Source organism: Calonectris borealis, unplaced genomic scaffold (genome assembly GCF_964195595.1).
Source record: "Calonectris borealis unplaced genomic scaffold, bCalBor7.hap1.2 HAP1_SCAFFOLD_40, whole genome shotgun sequence".
NCBI lineage: Eukaryota > Metazoa > Chordata > Aves > Procellariiformes > Procellariidae > Calonectris > Calonectris borealis.
In genome coordinates this window covers 512859-532150 of record NW_027441454.1, presented here as the reverse complement: position 1 = coordinate 532150, position 19292 = coordinate 512859, and the positions used below count along the sequence as shown (strand labels likewise).

The 19292-nt window shown below is 50.4% G+C and overlaps 1 pseudogene; it reads left to right on the top strand.

Moving 5' to 3' along the window:
• The first annotated feature begins 403 nt into the window (after nucleotides 1–403).
• Nucleotides 404–1313, top strand: LOC142076276 (olfactory receptor 14C36-like; annotated as a pseudogene).
• Nucleotides 1314–19292: the final 17979 nt, after the last annotated feature.

The window sequence follows — 19292 nt, the reverse complement described above, 5'->3', positions numbered from 1 at the left end:
CTCACAAAAGTCCAGTTTCTTCTTCAAGTATGTTGTTAGTGATGTCATCCTGCAGCAGAGAGTGGTGTAAGCACAGGGCACCCGTGTGGTGACCAGGAGGTCACTCGCGGGCAGAGCCGCTCTCCTGATTCTGCACTGGGGGGCACAGGGAACCCTTTTGTCCCTCAGGGCTCACCAGTGTTCAGGCGGAGAGCAATGTGGAAGATGATGATTTCTGCCCCTTCAGAGAAAGTGCCCGCACTCAGCAGCACAAACCTGAGATCACCATAAGGAGCAGAACAAAGTTACACCAAAGAAAGAGAAGTAATTGGGGGGGGATTTTTTGGGAAACAAGCATAGGATTGGCTCAAAGAAGTCAATGTCTTCTCCTCTTTCAGCAGTCCCCCATGCCCAGAGTGAACAAATGTCCAACAGCAGCTCCATCACCCAGTTCCTTCTCCTGGCATTCACGGACACATGGGAGCTGCAGCTCTTGCACTTCTGGATATTCCTGGGCATCTACCTGGCTGCCCTCCTGGGCAATGGCCTCATCATCACCGCCGTAGCCTGTGATCACCGCCTCCACACCCCCATATGTACTTCTTCCTTCTCAACCTCTCCCTCCTGGGCTCCATTTCCACCACTGTTCCCAAAGCCATGACCATCTCCCTCTGGGAAACCAGGGCCATTTCCTACTTGGGATGTGCTGCACAGGTCTTTTTTTTCTTTTTCGGTGCTACAGCAGTTTTATCTTCTCACCATCATGGCCTATGACCGCTACGTTACCATCTGCAAACCCCTGCACTACGGGACCCTCCTGGGCAGCAGAGCTTGTGTCCACATGGCAGCAGCTGCCTGGGGTGGTGGTTCACTCACTTCTGTGGTACACACTGCCAATACCTTTTCAATACCACTCTGCCAAGGCAATGCTGGGGACCAGTTCTTCTGTGAAATCCCCCACATCCTCAAGCTCTCCTGCTCAGATGCCTACCTCAGGGAAGTTTGGGTCATTGTGGTTAGTATCTGTGTAGAATTGGGTGTTTGTTTTCATCGTGCTGTCCTATGTGCAGATCTTCAGGGCTGTGCTGAGGATCCCCTCTGAGCAGGGCCGGCACAAAGCCTTCTCCACGTGCCTCCCTCACCTGGCTGTGGTCTCCCTGTTTATCAGCACTGGCACGTTTGCCTACCTGAAGCCTCCCTCCATTTCCTCCCTATCCCTGGATCTGGTGGTGGCAGTTCTGGACTCAGTGGTGCCTCCAGCTGTGAACCCTGTCATGTACAGCACGAAGAACAAGGAGCTCAAGGATGCAGTGTGGAGACTGGTGACCAGATGATTTTCAAAAGCAATAAACTGCTTTTCATCTTCTGCAAATCACTCATAACGTAACTCCTTACAGGCCAAGCCCATCTTCTGTAGTTTTTGTTGGTTTTGGTTGTGGGGTTGGGGTTTATTTGCTTTGTTTTACTTCACAGAATGTTGTCCCTAAAGAAATGTCATTATTTGTGCCATTTTTAATTACGTGTCTATCCAACTTTGGTGTTACCCAGAGTCTGTGTAAATAAGGAGCTGTGCTGTCTGTGTGTTTAAACAAAACAATGAACCCCGCAGTGTCTTGTCTGAGATCCTTCCTTCGAGACCTTCTCTGGAGCTACAGGGGCAGTGCCGGTGTGCAGAGGTGGAGGGGAAAAGAGTCCCAGCACAGCAGCACTGCCAGGGAGCACCAGCGCTTGGTCTTTCCAGAGCTGCTCACTTTCCACTTCTACCCTGTCCTTCTCAGCTCTTGCGCTGGTGTAAGGCCTGAGTGCTCTGGCAGCTTGGTCACAGTCCTGCTGCGTGGTAGTCCTGTGACTGCAGGCAGGGACAGGCAATGGGCACTTCTGGGACAGAGCTGGCCTCCACAACAGCATTTCCATAAAGCAAGGTGATCTTCTCAGGGCACTGCCTGAAGGCTTAGGTCTTGTTCCAAAGCTGCTCTCAAGAACATGCCCAAGCAAGTGGCCCGCAGATGAAAACACCAGTGAACAGCTAAACAATGTGAGTGTGCAAGGTTGGGGCATGCAGCAATGTCCTTGCACAGCCAGGCCTCCTGCGAGAGACCTGAAGGACCAGCAGAGCAGGGCCTGCTCTGTGCCCGTGTTCGCTGGACACCCTGGGGAAGCTGCCCCAGGGCAATCATAATGGACGAGCCCCTCAAAAGCACCATTTCCAGCACTGGCCTCTCACCCCAGCCCGGAGAGGTCCTTTGTCCCTCCACGGAGGGACACCGAATGACTAGGTCAGAAGTCCCTGTTTGCATTGTAGGGATGAGACGTAAGCATGCACATCATGTATGTGAGGTGAGATGAACCCCAGTGAGCACAAATGCCACCGGCTATTCCCAGGGGTTCCATGAAGGCCTGAGAGAGAGTGCCTTGAGGTCACTTCACATTGAGAGTAACTTTCCCTGGGAAACCAGGGAAATCCCTTGAATTGAGGTCCCTGTGTCCATTCTTCATGCCTTGGGGGATCTCAGATGGGTGCAGAGCAGGGTGATACACCGCAGGGCTGAGATGTCTCCTATCCTCTGGAGGAATTCAGAGAGACACTGTGACTCCTGCAGTGCGCTGCCTCTGTGTGTAAAAGGGAAAGACTCTGTCTCTGACCACCCCTGTGTACATAAGGAGTGCACAAAGGCAGCTCAGATGTGGACACCTGACAGAATCCTGACATTTCTGTGGGTTACTCCAGGAACAACCCTCACTGTCCCAGTGACATTCATCTCAGCTGCCTTGGACAGGTTCATTGCAAGTGCTCCTGTCTGCTACGTCACCCTTGCCTGGGATTCTGGACTATGCCCTCAGAAGTGCCAGAAGCAATCAGAGAGGTTCTGGGGTCCTTGGAAAAGGCAGATGTCAAACCCATCTTCAAGAAGGGCAGGAGCAAGAATTGGGAGGATTACAGACTGGTCAGCCTACCTCCGTCCCTGGAAAGGTGATGGTGCACATCCTCCTGCAGCCATTTCCAGGCACTTGAAGGACAAGAAAGGGATTGCTGAACCAAAATGGTCCGGGGGAAAGAAGAGCATGTTGTGTACCTGGAATTTTGCAAGCCCTTGGACCTGGTCTCCCATGGTGTCCTTACAGCCAGATGGTGCTATCTGGGCTGAAGAGGTGGATGTTATGAGGGGTGGGAAGCTGGCTGGATAACCAGGCCCAAATGCCATCAGTGGTACAAAGTCCTCCTAGAAGCCAGTCGGCATCTCTCAGTGACCAACACTTGGGCCAACACTGTTGAACGTCTTTACTATCCCCCTGTATGATGTGACGGAGTGCACTTTCAGCTCCTTTGTGGATGATACAAAGCTGGGCAGAGGCCTTGAGCAACCTCGTCTAGTTCACTCTGCCTTGAGCATGAGAGTCGGACGAGATGATGTTCAGGGATCCCTTCCTGAGTTATTCTATGCTTCAGTGAATCTTTCCCTTGGAGAGATTTTTGAAGACAGAATAGGCAGAGGAAGAAGAAAAAAAAAAGAGAGGCAGGAGATATGAAATGTGTCAACATAAATACAGCAGTTCCTGTGAAGAAAATTTCTCCACTCAAATCGTTGGTAGGAAATATATTTGATAGATTTGACCAAACAAGCATACTTTTATCTGGTCAGGTCCTGGGCCACAAGGAGAGTGATGGATGGGCATGGTATTATGAAGTCAGCTGTGTCTCAGAAACCCATAATCCAGTAGGAAGCACATGGCTGTGAAGGGGACTGTGAGGTCGGTTCTGTCTCTGGAGGCGATAGGCCAGCAGCAGGAACATGGCTGGGAAAGTACCTCTGCCAAAGTACCCATAGGCCCTCTCCAGGAAAAGGGCTTGTATGCGAGTTGTCACGTCCATTCCACCTGCGTCCATGATGCGACAGTAGCAGGCACGTGCCTTGGTCGTGTCCATCAGAGAAGCTGAAAGGCCAGCAGCAGTCATGTGGTTCAGAAGCTCATGGTGAGGTGTCACGAATGAGTGGTTTAGAGGCCGCTCAAAGAATCACTGTCAAAGGTGTTAGCAGAGAGTGATTTTAATAGAAAATTATAAAAGCGCGACTTAACAGAGTTCGATAGCGAGGTTCACTCTATCACTTACTACTCGGATGAAGCACACGAAGGAAAAGACGATGGGAAGCTGAAAAGTCCTTGACTAGGGTAAACACTACCTAGCAACCACTAAACCATCGGTCTGTTATCAACCTTATTCTCATACTAAATCCAAAACAGAGTACTATACCAGCCACTAGGAAGACAATTAACTCTATCGCAGCCAAAACCAGAACATCGTGTTAGAATTGAGTTGGAATGACTTATACAGAGGCTGAGGATGAAAAGGTTAAGGGAGACCCTCCTGTTGAGTCACGAGGTTCAGAGAAGACTCAGCTGGATCCAATCTTAGTCTCAGACTTGGACAACGGTTTATATCTAATATAAAAAAGGGTAAAGAAACCCTCCCATTGAGTCACACGATTCAGAGTAGACCCGGCTGGATCCACCTCTAGTCCCAGACTTGGTCAACGGTTTATGTCTAAAGGATGATATGTGTTTAGCAGTAGTCTAAGGTTCATTCCCAATCTTAAGATAGATCATAAGATTTAAGCAAACTGTATTTGCTAGTAGGTACCTCCATCAATTCACACACGCACGCATAGACACAAAAAATAGATAAATATACAAAGGTATACCTGTTAAAAATTCCCCTTGAGTTCAGTGAAATGCTCACGTCAAATGTCTTGGCATTTCTCAACGGGCAAAGGGTTGAGCCTCGAGGGGTGTTTCGGCCGAGCAGTGTTGCAGCCCAGGTCCCATGCCAGTCGTGACGGTCCTCTGAATATCACAAACTTGAGAGTTCACGAGCTCTGAGAAGCGTCCCACTCAGAGGGAGATTCTGGGCACAGCCCGCTGCCGTCCAGGAGAGCTCAGAGGGCCTCACTTGGAACCGCTGTTTATAGGGTCGCAAGATGATTGACTTCAGCCATCCGTCAAAACTCTCAGTGGTATCGTTCCACTTGAGCTATGACTCAGATAAGGGTATCAGACGACGACAATTACCCTTGCCCTCGTCCTCCGCTTGGGCCAGGCGGCGGAAGTTTCTGGTACAATGAGTACATTCCCCCACCTCAGCTCCACGGAGTTCCTGGTACAGTAAGGGGACGCTTCACCGCCTGACTCATTACACCAAGGCCAAGGTTTAATGGGAGTTTCTGAGATCGGGGAGCAGCCCAGGAAGGGGAGGGGAGGGGGAATGCACCACCACAGTCCTCAAACTCCTAAAACCCCCAAACAGGCACTCTCTCTAACTGAATTATCTCCGCCACTGTGGTTTTCCATTCTGTATCCCACTGTCCCTGTCCTCCTTACTGTTCATCTCTTGCGACCTCTGTCCTGCCCCTAGCCCTTATTTCTCTCTCTCTCCTGCTCCCTCCCCCTCTTTCTGCTCTCTTCCTCTTTCCCTGCTGCTTCTTTCTCCACCTCTGTCCAGATCCCTGTCCTTTTTTTTCTCTTGCTGTCCTTCGGTCCTTTTTCTCTTTTCTGTCTCTCTGTCCCATGCCCTGTCCCACCCTTTCTCACTACCCGCCCTGCCCAGCTGGCTGTGCCTTCTTTCCTCTCTGTCTTGCTCTGTATTTTTCCTTTCTTCATCTCTCTGTCCCACTGCCCATCACAGTTGGCGTTGCCCTCCAATGGCGTCCTGTCCGCCGTTCCTTTTTTATCTCGCAGTCATTCTGGCCTGCTCCCTGTGTCCATTTTTTAATTCCTCCATCTCGGTCCTGCAGCCTGTCACTATTTTTTTCTTCTCCCATCCCTTTCTCTTGCTCCCAGTTGCTGTTTTTGTCTTTCCTTCCCTTTGTTCTGCTGCCCATCTCTGTTCCCCTTCTTGCTCCATCTCTCTGTCCTGCTCCCTGGCCCTCTAAGTCTTTCTCTGTTTCTCTGTCCTGCTCCCTGTCTCTCCCCCACCCTATTTTTCTGTCCTACTCCCTTTTCAGGTTCCCCCCCTCTCTCTCACTCTGTCCTGCTCCCTGCCGCGGCTATTTCTCACTCCATCTCTGTCCTGCAGCCCAGTGCTGTTTTTTCCTTCCATCTCTCTGTCCTGCTGCCCAGCCCAGGCTCTTTTACCTCCTTCTGTGTCCTGCTCCACGTCCCTTAGTTTTGCCTGTCTTTCCCTTTGTCCTGCCTCCCTGTGCCTTTCTTCTCTCTCTGTATCGCCCTGTCCTGCTCCCTGTCCTTGTCTTTCCCTGACAATCTGTGTCCTACTCCCTTTCCTTGTCTTTCCCTCTCTGCCTCCCGTCCTTCTTCCTACCTTTCTTTTTCTTCTCTCTCCCCCTCTGTTCCTGCTGCTTCTTTTTCCACCTCTGTCCTGCTCCCTGCCCCTTTTTTCCTCTCGCTGTCCCTCTGCCCTGCTTCCTGTCCCCATCGTTTCTGTCTTTATTTCTCTGTCCCGCTGCCTGTCCCATCATTTCTTGTTATACCCTGCCACCCCGTCCAGCTGGCTCTCCCTTTTATTTGTCCTCTCTTCCTCTTTCTGCTTCTCAGCCTTCTTTTCCTCTTCCCCTGTCTCTGTCCTCAAGCCCGTGGCTGATTTTTTTCCCCCTTCTTGGTCTCTTCATCAGGATCTGACCCTCTCTTTATTTCTCAGTCCCTTTGTCCTGCTCCCTGTCCTTCCTTCTCTCTCTCCATCTGGACGTCCTGCTCCCTGTCCCTGTCTTTCCCTAGCCCCCCCTTCCTTCTTCCTCTCCTTCCCCACGCCCATCTCTGCCTCTCTGTCCTGCTCCTTGACCCTGCTTTTTCTTCCTCCATCTCTCTGCAGGGCTCCTCATCCCTATTTCTCTTGATTTCTCCAGCTCTCTAGCCTTTTCCCCATACCTTTCTTTCTCTTCAGCTCCTCTATCTTTTCTCTCACCATATTTTTCTCTTTCTAGTCCACTGTCCTTCTCCCCGTCAACTGAAGCTGAGTGACCAGGTGTCCCTGGGCTCTGGTATTTCCTTAGCATTGCCCTAGGGAAGATCTGTGGTTTTAGGGCTAGGGATCATTTAGGAGCTGGTCTCCTTACGTAGGCAGCGGAGCTAGGCATAGTTAAAGCAGAGGTTGTTCTCAGCTGGTGCTCTGTGCGTCCTGTTGAAAGAGCAGGCTGTGGGCCTTATTTTGAAGGAAGGTTTCTTGTTCTGCGCTCATTGCTCCTCGGGACGCTGCACAGAAGTGGTGTTGGGGTCTGGAGAGACAGATGGGACCTGCTGTGATTCCTAGTAAATGTGAACTTGAACGAAACCAGACTGACTGCATATGGTTTTCTTCCCAGCTCCAATTCCAACCTACTGCTCGGCGCTGATGAAGAAGAGACCCTGAGCTGCAAATTAGCAGGCAACGTCACTTACTGAGGTCACCATGCAGTTGGTCTGTGATAAGGGATGTGTACTTGCATGACGGTGCTTTCATGAACATGCTCTGGTCTTGCCACTTTAAAGCCCTTCCTTCTTCCGTGTTGCGAAATACTGATTTAGGATCCTGCCGGCTATGCCAATTTGTTGCGAGTGAGTGGTTTTGAGGCCACTTAAAGAATCAGTGGCAAAGGTATCAGCAAAAGGTGATTTTAATAGAAATTTGTAAAAGCGCGACTTAACAGAATTCAATGGCAAGGTTCACTCTATTACTCATTACATGGATTAAGTATACACAGGGAAAATCGCGTCAGAATTACGTTGGAATGATTGATAGAAAGACCAAGAACAAAAAGGGTAAGGAAGACCCTCCCGTTGAGTCACGAGGTTCAGAGTAGACCCCCTGGCTTTCTAAACTCCTTCTCAGACAGGAGTCCAGGTGCGGCTGGATCTACCCCTAGTCTCAGACTTGGGCAACGGTTTATGCCTAAGATGTTATATATGTTCAGCAATTTAAAGTGTCCAGCAGCAATCTAAAGTTCATTTACAGTTTTAAGGTAGATCATAAGATTTTGACAGCACTTAATCATTGCCTAATTTAACAATTACAAAGCAAGTTAATCAAGTTTACTACAATTACTAAATTACAGATTATGCGTATTGTTAGTTGTCTAAATCAATACACACACACACACAATATAGATCTATTCACACGCAGGGGCCCATAGCTAGGTAAATTCATGACAGACAAAGGCTTATAGCTAGATAAAGATATCGGTTAAAAATTCCCTTCGAGTCTGTGAAATACTCACGTTAAATGCCTGGGCATTTCTCAGTGGGCGAAGGGGTGAGCCCCAAGGAGTGTCTCGGCCGAGGAGTGTTTCAGCCCAGGTTCCAGTCGTCCTCTGAACATCACAAACTGGAGAGTTTGTGAACTCTGAGAGGCGTCCCACTCAGGGGGAGGCTCTAGGCGCAGCCCGCTGCGGTCCAGGAGAACTCAAAGGGTCTCGCTTGGGACCGCTGTTCATAGGTTTGCAAGATGATTGGCTTTAGTCATCAGTAAATTTCCATCTTGGCCACTATCCGAGATGGTCCGGGGTAGTAATTATGGTATTGCTCCATGGTAACCATGGTATCATTCCACTTGAGCTATGACCCAGGTAGGGAACGCTTCAGGGCTGTCAGAGATGACGAATTACCCCCTGCTCTTGTTCCCTACCTTGATCAGGTAGCTGGTGTTCCTGGTGCCATCAGTGTCGCTCCCCACCTTAGCCATGCAAGAGTGCCTGCTACGGTCAAGGGACGCTCAGCTGCCCAACTCGTTACACAATGGCTAAGGCCTAACAGGAGTTCCTGAGATCCTAGAGTGGCCCAGGGAAGGGGGGAAATGCACCAGCACATTCTGGAAATTTTAAGATGGCATTTCTTATTCGGGGGTTCAGGCTGGAGTTGGACTTAATGTAGAACAGCCGATATAATGGACTCCGTAAAATGTGAGAGAGAACCCTGCTTTTTTGTTGTTGTTTTCTAATGCTCTCTGAACTTTGGTAAGCAAAGGGAAGAGTGGTTGAAAGAGTCTGTTCTTTGAGAGTAACGTATTCCTGTAGCCTGCCTGTCTTTGTACGGTGAAGGGTTCCTACCTGCAGTACGATTTTGCTGAGCTGTGAGGCTGTATTGGCGTAGCGGAGGTAAGAAGTGTCGTCTTTGAAGGTAATGAAGCTGTAGCCAAACTAGTGGGAAAAGCTAGTTTCTTCCTAGAATGCTGCCTCACAAAAGTAGTAGCGAGTAAAGGCACTTGCAGTTGGCTTTTTTATGCAGTGTTCATCCAGAGCTTTGGGTATTGATTGATTTCTGGGAGGCAAGGCAGCAGGGAGGAAAGAAAACTGGGGCTTCTTCACTGTAGGCAGGGTTCGAGCCTTTGCGCTAGAACAGGTCTTTATTACAGTTTACAAACACAGAAGATGAGCTGTCTGTAAGGAAAGTTTCAGTAGAAGTAAGGCTAGATTTGCTGAGTTTGGTCCTCTATACCTGTTGCAAATAAGAGATGACTTGGCAGTGTTTACATCTCGGGTGCACGCTGGTGTGTTAATGCAGGCTGTTGAGGTCTTTTCAGGAGTACTTCTGGTCTGCAGGTCATGTGCGTGGGTGACACAAAGTCCCAGGATGAGCCAGCTCCTGCCGACAGTTTTAAGTCAGAGGATGTGACAGAGTGGAAACCATCTTTGTGGTGGACCCCTGTCGTGGTTTAACCCCAGTCGGCAACTAAGCACCACACAGCCGCTCGCTCCCCCTCCCCCTCGCCCCCGGTGGGATGGGGGAGAGACTCAGAAGAGCAAAAGTAAGAAAACTCATGGGTTGAGATAAGAACAGTTTAACACCTGAAATAAAAGATGATAATAATAACAACAACAACAACAACAACAACAACAACAACAACAACTTGTAATGAAAAGTAAAACAACGAGAGAGAGAGGAAGGGAGAGCGAGCATCCAAACTTGGGGCAAAAAACCACAAGTGATGCAACAGGTCACCGCCCGCTGACTGATGCCCAGCCAGTCCCTGAGCAGCAATTGCTACTCCCCGGCCAATTCTGCCCTGTTTATTTACTGAGCAAGACATCATATGGTATGGAATATTCCGTTGGCCAGTTTAGGTCAACTATCCTGGCTATGCTCCCTCCCAGCTTCTTGTGCACCTGGCAGAGCACGGGAAGCTGAAAAGTCCTTGACTCAGTACAAGCGCTACTTAGCAACAACTAAAACATCAGCGTGTTATCAACATCATTCTCATGCTAAATCCAAACCACAGCAATATGCCAGCTACTAGGAAGAAAATTATCTCTATCCCAGCCGAAACCAGGACAACCCCAAACGTCAAAGGTGCGGATATGTTGCTGATGTCCCTCTGGCCCGGAGATGTGGGGAGTTTTGCTAACAGTCCGGTAAGGATTCTGTTTTCTGCTGGAATGGGTTTCCAGATGGATGTAACAAAGGATTGCCTTTCTGCTTGCTCTGGCTATCTGCAGAAGGGCCTTCCTGTTTGTTTGGGTTTACCAATGTGAGGGCTTTGGAGGAGAACTGGCGAAACCAGCTTTCTTTCTATGGAGATCGCTAGCATTTGTGTAGAAAAGTGGAGGTTTGCTTTGCTCACACCGTGGAGCTATTGTTCATTTGGGCTCATTATTTTCTCAACTAAGTCTTTCCAAATCTTACAGGCTTGGGATCGTGACGTCGTAGTTAGAGTGCTCAAGTGGAAATGTTCGGTTTGCCATCGCAAATCATCCAAGTCCAGGCTCCCCCCAGGCCCTTCCCTCTGCAGCCCAGGTGAGAGCAGCGTTGGGAACTGCCCCATCTTACCAGAGGAGCAGAAACAAGAACCAAAGTCGCTGCTGCCTCCTTTCCTACTCACCTGCACTGCACAGTCTTCCCCAAGCTTGGGAAAAAGGCTCCTCCTCCAGCTACGGTAGGACTTTGTTAGCGGTTTGGTACGGCTGGAGCACAGGACAGGAGAGGCCATTTGCAGATCCAGACCCAAGTCAATCCAGGACAAAGGAGTTCCTAACAGATACGCGGGCAAGGCCAAAGGAAACATCCCACCTGTGATAAGCCAAGGCTTTTGGAGAGGAGGGAGACGGTAAAATGAGAGGAGGAGTGCTTTAGTCCTGGAGAGGTGGTTGTTGCAGGAGGGTAAGAGAACCGCGTAAGCGAAGCCTTTCAACAGGGAAAACCAGAGCACAAGTGAGAGGTTTGTGTGGCAGGCAGCAGGTTTGGTCTGAAAAAAAAAGACCTTGGTTTAGGTTTGGTGCGGTTTTTTTCCTCCTTTTCCCCAAAAGCCACGTTATTTTTACAGCATGGGATGGCATGCATGTGAAACTCTGCCAGAGTGGCAGACGATTTTCAGATCAATGCTGTTCAGGCATTTTCTTTTTGACTCCTGGCCTGTCCTCCTTATTCACAAACTGCTGGTAGCTGCTGCTCATGTTTCTCCTGAAATATTTCACAACCTTCTCTACGAGCGAAGCACCACTCCCTGCTGATTCAGGACTTTTCCTTTAAGCTCTTTTGCCACTACCTCTTTTACGCCGATTCTCCCTTCTTCTAATTTCTGGGCTCAGCAAATCCCCATTTCAGATCCTCCAACACTGCCAGTGGATGCTGCTGTGGAGCTTCCAGCTGGGCTCGCTGCTCAGCTGGGCTCAGCTGCTCTCAACCCTGCAGCGATCTCTCTCTGGCTGCCACGCACCAGCTCTCCACAACCCAGCACCTGCAGAAAAGTCTCTCCCAGCACCAGCACTACTGTGCTCATTCTCTTCTTCAAAAACCTGTGCGGGTTCCCTTCCTCCCTCACTTCAGTTTGTGGGTTGCCTGTCTCCTCAGAAGACTCAGCAGGCGAACCCTCTGCCGCCCAGCTGTCCTCTGCGACTGCTCGTCACTTGTCACCTCTGTCACTGAGTGCAAGGACAGTGCAAAAACCAGGCGCTTTTGAAAGCTCCCTCGGTCTCTGCTGACGTTCAAACTCTGTCTCGCGGGCACTCTGAAAATACGCATTGAGACAGGACAAGCAGATCTCATGAAGGTCTGGCCCTGCAGGCTGGACATCCCCAGCCCCGCATCAGCCCGGTGATGCAGTAGCACAGATTATATCACCCAGGCTCCAGATGTCATAGTGCATTTCCGTGAGGATCCCGTGCTCTCCCCAAGGTCACCTGGCAGCTGACACCACAACCTCTCTTGCTGGATTTCTGCCTGCCCTCACCACTCCCCACGCTCAGTGACGGAGAGCAGAAGCCGCAGACAAGGTCGTCCGCATCCCTTCAACTGCTGCGGCCGAGACGGGTGAAGAACTGAGACTCGTCCTTCCTCGCCATAGTTTAGCATCAATGATGAGCTCCATTGTGCCTGATGGGAATTTCATCACTAGGCTTGAATTTTATTCTATAGGATGAGAAATAATTTCAGACTCTTCTTTATTAAGAGGGAGGACTGAAATGGTGGCAATCACCCTCCTTCCTCTCCCATTACAGGGTGCACAGAGCAAATGATCCATCCAGCTCTGAGGCAAGCACAAGCCAATTAGCTTTTAGATGCTCTTCCCTGCCTAGTGAAAGGGACATCTTTCATTAGATCCGGTGGCTCAAAGCCCCGCCCAACCTGACCTTGAACAAATCCAATGGTGGGGAACCCACAGCTTCTCTGGGCAACCTGTTCCAGGGGTTACCCTCATCGTAAAAATGTTCTTTTACCAAGAGCATTGGTATTCTCTGGTAAGACAGGACTCGGATGGTACAGGACCAAGACCAAGTGGAGAAATTTTAACTGAAATAGAAAAAAACAAAACTAAACAAACCAAAACCTGGCTGCTTTCAGGGAAGCCCGTTAGTAACTCTTCTGCTCTTTCCTCAGGCTTTGTAAGCATCTCCCAGCATGGACGGAGCCTGGGTGGGGCCCTAGAGACCTCATCGCCCATGGGACCCTGTCATGGCCCAGTTCACCAGCCCTGCACCCAAATACTCAGTCCCAGCAACACCAGGTAAAATGAGGATCAGAGAGGTGTACGGCACGTTGAGGACACCCGTGGTAAAATCAGCTACAAACCCGTTTCCCTTTTCCCCACCCCTCCCTGCCCCCTTTTTCCTTACAAAGCTCTACTTTGCCGTGGCTGGGAGAGGGCTGCTTTTCTTGCAGCAAAAGCACCTGACTGTGCAGCATTTGCTGGTGATCCTCCCATCTGGGCTCCTGGGAAAGTGTGAAATCACCCAGGAGTTCTTTGCACTTGCTTCAAGTTAGCTTACCAACTGCTTGTAGAGCTCAAATACTTCATTATGACATAATATGGGTGATATTACAATTAATTAGCAAGTGCCTACATTGCTGTTTCAGGAAGTGTGGTGTGGTGGGTTGACCCTGCCCGGACGCAGGTGCCCACCCAGCCGCTCTACCACTCCCCCTCCTCAGCTGGACAGGGGAGAGAAAATATAATGAAAGGCTCGTGGGTCGATGTCGTGGTTTAACCCCAGCCAGCAAAAATAAACGCCACGCAGCCGCTCGATCACCCCCCCCCCGGTGGGATGGGGGAGAGAATTGGGAGGGCACAAGTAGGAAAGCTCCCGGGTTGAGATAAAAACAGTTTAATAATTGAAATAAAACTAAGTAGAACAGTAATAATAACAGTGAGAACAACAACAATAACAGAATACACAAAGCAGGCAATGCACAACAGAACCGCTCACCGACCGCGTGTCACGAACGGGGGGGCGAGCCCCGCCACACACCGGTTTTTATACTGAGCATGATGTCACGTGGTATAGAATACCCCATTGGCCAGCTGGGTCCACCACCCCGGCTGTGCTCCCCCCTCCCGGTGTAAGCATCACCCAGCAACAGCCAAAGCATCAATGGGCCATCAACGCTCCTTTCACACCGAACCCAAAACACAGCACACCCCCCAGGCTACTGGGAAGAAAGTTAACCCTGTCCCAGCTGGAACCAGGACAATATCCACCCCTTATTCTATACCATCTACATCATGCCCAGGTCTCACATTTTCCCATACATTCCAATTAGTCACCGCTCCTTTTCCCTGCCTTTTGATATATATACACACACAGAGATATCATTCCCTTAGTCCATGGGCCATCCCTCTAAAACGTCCGTTGAGTTCATTTAGTCCATGACTTCGGGTTCCACCTGTCGTAACAGTCTTGCAGGGCAGGAGAGATGGTGTGTGGTGTCGGGCTCTTGCATGCGGAGGCCAGTTCTGGGCGCTCGTCTGGTTCTATCATTGTTGCACCTTGCTCAGTTTCATCGGCGTTCATCCTAAATTAATCTGGGTGATTCTTACTGTAATACTGTTAATATGGCATATGGTAACCATAAAAGTGATGACATACAGTACTATGTAATAACTAACATCGTCAATTCAGTTCATTGGCTATTTTCACCCAAAATTAAATCCCCCTGAGGTACACACCGGACTTCCCCATCCTTTCTCATCACCCACCAAGTGCACCCAGGTCCCTGAGCAAAAGCAACCCCACGGATGGGTTTTCCCTTGCCAGAGGCAGGAGCAACCCAGACTGCCTTCCCCAGCATATTTCTCATATGCACGACAGGGACTTTATCTCCATCTACAGCACGTAAGGGTTTGGATAGGGCAGGGCCAGCTCGAGTGACAGATCCCCTAGTGTTGACTAACCAGGTGGCCTTTGCTAAATGTGTGTCCCAATGCTTGAATGTCCCACCACCCATTGCCCTCAGTGTTGTCTTTAACAGCCCGTTGTATCGTTCAATTTTCCCGGAGGCTGGTGCATGGTAGGGGATGTGATAGACCCACTCAATGCCGTGCTCTTTGGCCCAGGTGTCTATGAGGGCATTTCGGAAGTGAGTCCCGTTGTCTAACTCAATTCTTTCTGGGGTGCCATGTCGCCACAGGACTTGCTTTTCAAGGCCCAGGATGGTGTTCCGGGCAGTGGCATGAGGCACAGGGTATGTTTCCAGCCATCCTGTGGTTACTTCCACCATGGTGAGCACATAGCGCTTGCCCTGTCGGGTTTGTGGGAGCGTGATATAATCAATCTGCCAAGCCTCCCCATATTTATACTTCAACCATCGTCCTCCATACCAAAGAGGCTTTACTCGTTTGGCTTGCTTGATTGCAGCGCATGTTTCACATTCGTGGATAACCTGTGCAATAGTGTCCATGGTTAAGTCCACCCCTCGATCACGAGCCCATCTATATGTTGCATCTCTCCCTTGGTGGCCTGAAGTGTCATGGGCCCACCGAGCTATAAATAATTCACTTTTATGTTGCCAGTCCAGATCTACCTGAGCTACTTCGATCTTGGCAGCCTGATCCACCTGCTGGTTGTTTTGGTGCTCTTCACTGGCCCGACTCTTGGGTACGTGAGCATCTACGTGTCGTACTTTTACAGTCAGGTTCTCTACTCGGGCAGCAATATCTTGCCACAATGCGGCAGCCCAGATGGGTTTACCTCTGCGCTGCCAGTTGTTCTGCTTCCACTGCTGCAACCACCCCCACAGGGCATTCGCCACCATCCATGAGTCAGTATAGAGATAAAGTACTGGCCATTTTTCTCGTTCGGCAATGTCCAAGGACAGCTGGATGGCTTTCACCTCTGCAAACTGACTCGATTCACCTTCTCCTTCAGCAGTTTCTGCAACTTGGCGTATAGGACTCCATACAGCAGCCTTCCATCTCCGATGTTTTCCCACAAGGCGACAGGACCCATCCGTGAACAGGGCATATTGCTTCTCGTTTTCTGGTAGTTTATTATACAGTGGGGCTTCTTCAGCACGTGTCACCTCCTCCTCTGGGGATATTCCAAAATCTTTGCCTTCTGGCCAGTCCGTGATCACCTCCAAGATTCCTGGGCGACTGGGGTTTCCTATTCGGGCCCGTTGTGTGATCAGTGCGACCCACTTACTCCACGTAGCATCGGTTGCATGATGTGTAGAGGGGACGCTCCCTTTGAACATCCAGCCCAGCACTGGCAGTCGGGGTGCCAGGAGGAGCTGTGCTTCAGTACCAACCACTTCCGAAGCAGCTCGAACCCCTTCATATGCTGCCAATATCTCCTTCTCAGTTGGAGTGTAGCGGGCCTCGGATCCTCTGTATCCCCGACTCCAGAACCCTAAGGGTCGACCTCGAGTCTCCCCTGGTGCTTTCTGCCAGAGGCTCCAGGTAGGGCCATTCTCCCCGGCTGCGGTGTAGAGCACATTCTTCACATCTTGTCCTGCCCGGACTGGCCCAAGGGCTACTGCCTGAACTATCTCCTGTTTAATTTGTTCAAAGGCTTGTCGTTGCTCAGGGCCCCATTTGAAGTCGTTCTTCTTCCTGGTCACGTGATAGAGAGGGCTTACGATCTGACTGTAATTTGGAATATGCATTCTCCAAAAGCCCACAACGCCTAAGAAAGCTTGCGTTTCCTTTTTGTTAGTTGGTGGAGACATGGCTGTTATTTTATTGATCACATCTGTTGGGATCTGACGACGTCCATCTTGCCATTTTATTCCTAAAAACTGGATCTCAAGTGCAGGTCCCTTGACCTTACTTCGTTTTATGGCAAAACCAGCCTTCAGAAGGATTTGGACTATTCTCTCCCCTTTCTTGAAAACTTCCTCTGCTGTGTTGCCCCACACGATGATGTCGTCAATGTATTGCAGGTGTTCTGGAGCCTCACCCTGTTCCAGTGCGGTGTGGATCAGTCCATGACAAATGGTAGGGCTGTGTTTCCACCCCTGGGGCAGTCGGTTCCAGGTGTACTGGACGCCCCTCCAAGTGAAAGCAAACTGTGGCCTACACTCTGCTGCAAAAGGGATGGAGAAGAACGCATTAGCGATATCAATGGTGGCGTACCACTTGGCTGCCTTTGACTCCAGTTCGTATTGAAGTTCTAGCATGTCCGGCACAGCAGCACTCAGTGGTGGCGTCACTTCGTTCAGGCCACGATAGTCTACTGTTAGTCTCCACTCTCCATTAGACTTTCGCACTGGCCATATGGGACTGTTAAAGGGTGAGCGAGTCTTGCTGATCACTCCTTGGCTCTCCAGTCGATGAATCAGCTCATGGATGGGGATCAGGGAGTCTCGGTTGGTGCGGTATTGCCGCCGGTGCACTGTTGTGGTAGCGGTCGGCACCTGTTGTTCTTGGACCTTTAACAACCCCACAACAGAAGGGTCCTCTGAGAGACCGGGCAAGGTGGACAGCTGTTTAATTTCCTCCGTCTCCAGGGCAGCTACACCAAAAGCCCACCAGTACCCTTTTGGGTCCTTGAAATACCCTCTCCTGAGGTAGTCTATGCCAAGGATGCACGGAGCCTCTGGGCCAGTCACAATGGGGTGCTTCTGCCACTCATTCCCGGTCAGGCTCACTTCGGCCTCCAATACAGTTAACTCTTGGGATCCCCCTGTCACTCCAGAAATACAGATGGGTTCTGCCCCTTTAGAGCTTGATGGCATCAGGGTACACTGTGCACCGGTGTCTACGAGAGCCTTATATTCTTGTGGATCTGATGTGCCAGGCCATCGAATCCACACAGTCCAGTAAACCCGGTTGTCCCTTTCCTCCACCTGGCTGGAGGCAGGGCCCCTCTAGTCCTGGTCATCATATTCGCTATCCACTTCTTGTAAGTATGAGTCAGAAGTCCCTTTGTTAAGGTCGGAAGTGGAATCAGCCCTTCTACTCTGTCTGGGGAACTCACTGGAGACTGGAGCAGCAGTTTTCCTGGAAGAACCCCCTTTTGTGGTTGTTTTCCCTTGCAACTCATGTACCCGTGCCTGTAGGACTGAGGTAGGTTTTCCATCCCACTTCCTCATGTCCTCTCCGTGGTCACGCAGGTAAAACCACAGGGTGCCCCGGGGTGTGTACCCACGATGTCTCCTCTCTTGAGCAGAGGGACGTTTGCTCCTAATGGCTGAGACGCTGGCCCGTGCAGGGGGGGAGCAGGACATATCCTCTTTGAGTTGCTGGACCTCCTGAGACAGTTTCTCCACAGCAGAGACACAGGCTCGTAGGGAGGAAGAGAGACTTTCTTCATATTGACGGAGCTGGCCAGCCAGTTCATCCACTGTTTGTTCCTCTCCATCTCTCCAGGTCATTACTGCCAATGAGTTTGCATGTGACGCTGGTGCGCTCCGTACAAACTTCCGCCACATGGGTCGAGTGCATTTGACCTCATCTGGGTCTTTGGATAACTGCTCGTTGTTCAGGTCATCATAAATCACTTCCAGCACGGCTAATTCTCTCAGGTACTGGATACCTCTCTCCATGGTGGTCCACTTGCCTGGGTGGCATATAACATCTTCCTTGAAGGGATACCTTTCCTTCACACCTGACAGGAGTCGCCTCCAGAGGCTGAGGACTTGTGCCCCTTGTCCAATTGCTTTGTCAATGCCCCCTTCCCTAGAAAGGGATCCCAGCTGCTTGGCTTCCCTCCCCTCTAATTCCAGGCTACTGGCCCCGTTATCCCAGCATCGGAGCAGCCAGGTGACAATGTGCTCGCCTGGACGACGGCTGAAGTCTTTTCGCATATCTCGCAGCTCACCCAGAGATAGGGATCGGGTGGTCACCATCTCATTTACGGGTTCTGCCTCCTCCTCCTCCTGTTCTCGTGATGGCCCTGGTTCATCTTCATCCCTTACTAGACGAGCTGATTTTCTTGTGCATTTTCTTTTTTGTATAGGGGCGACTGATACCGGCATGGGTTGGTTCTCTGTCGCAGGGGGCGGAGTAGCTGCCGTGCCGGCCGTGGGGGGTGAGGGAGCCGCTGTGCTTGCCGTGGGGGGTGGGGTAGCCACAGGGCCTGTTGCTTTGTCATCAGCTGCAGAGATGTTTCCTTCCCCTTGGGGGTTCTGAGTGGTGTTAAATAGGGCTCGGTAGGCGTGGGCCAGGCCCCAGCACATTGTAGTGATTTGCGTCTCCCTGGAATGGCCAGGGTGACAGCATACTTCTTCCAAATATTCTACTAATTTTTCAGGGTTCTTCACTTGTTCAGGGGTAAAGTTCCAGAACACTGGGGGTGCCCATCGCCCTAGGCATTTGCCCATGCTATCCCACTCGCCCTGCCACTCATAACTATCCAACCTTGGGGCAGATCTCTGGATGACATTCTTAAATTGCTTACTAACCTTGGATAAAACCGCAACAATATTCCCAAGGAGTACCAAGAGATGTATCTTAACTACCCAGGGATGTTCAAGGTACTGGCAAGTTATTTTAACAAAGGAGATGAAGGTAGTGAGGGTGCCATTCTCTATTTCCTCCATAAAAAATCTCTCGGAGGAAAAGGTATAATTGCTAATGGTCTCCATGAGGTGGTACCCGAAATGCAGAAACGGCTTCATTACGAATCCCAAATACCAAATAACCCCCAATGCCAGCGTTTTAGTAACAAACCTCCCAGGCA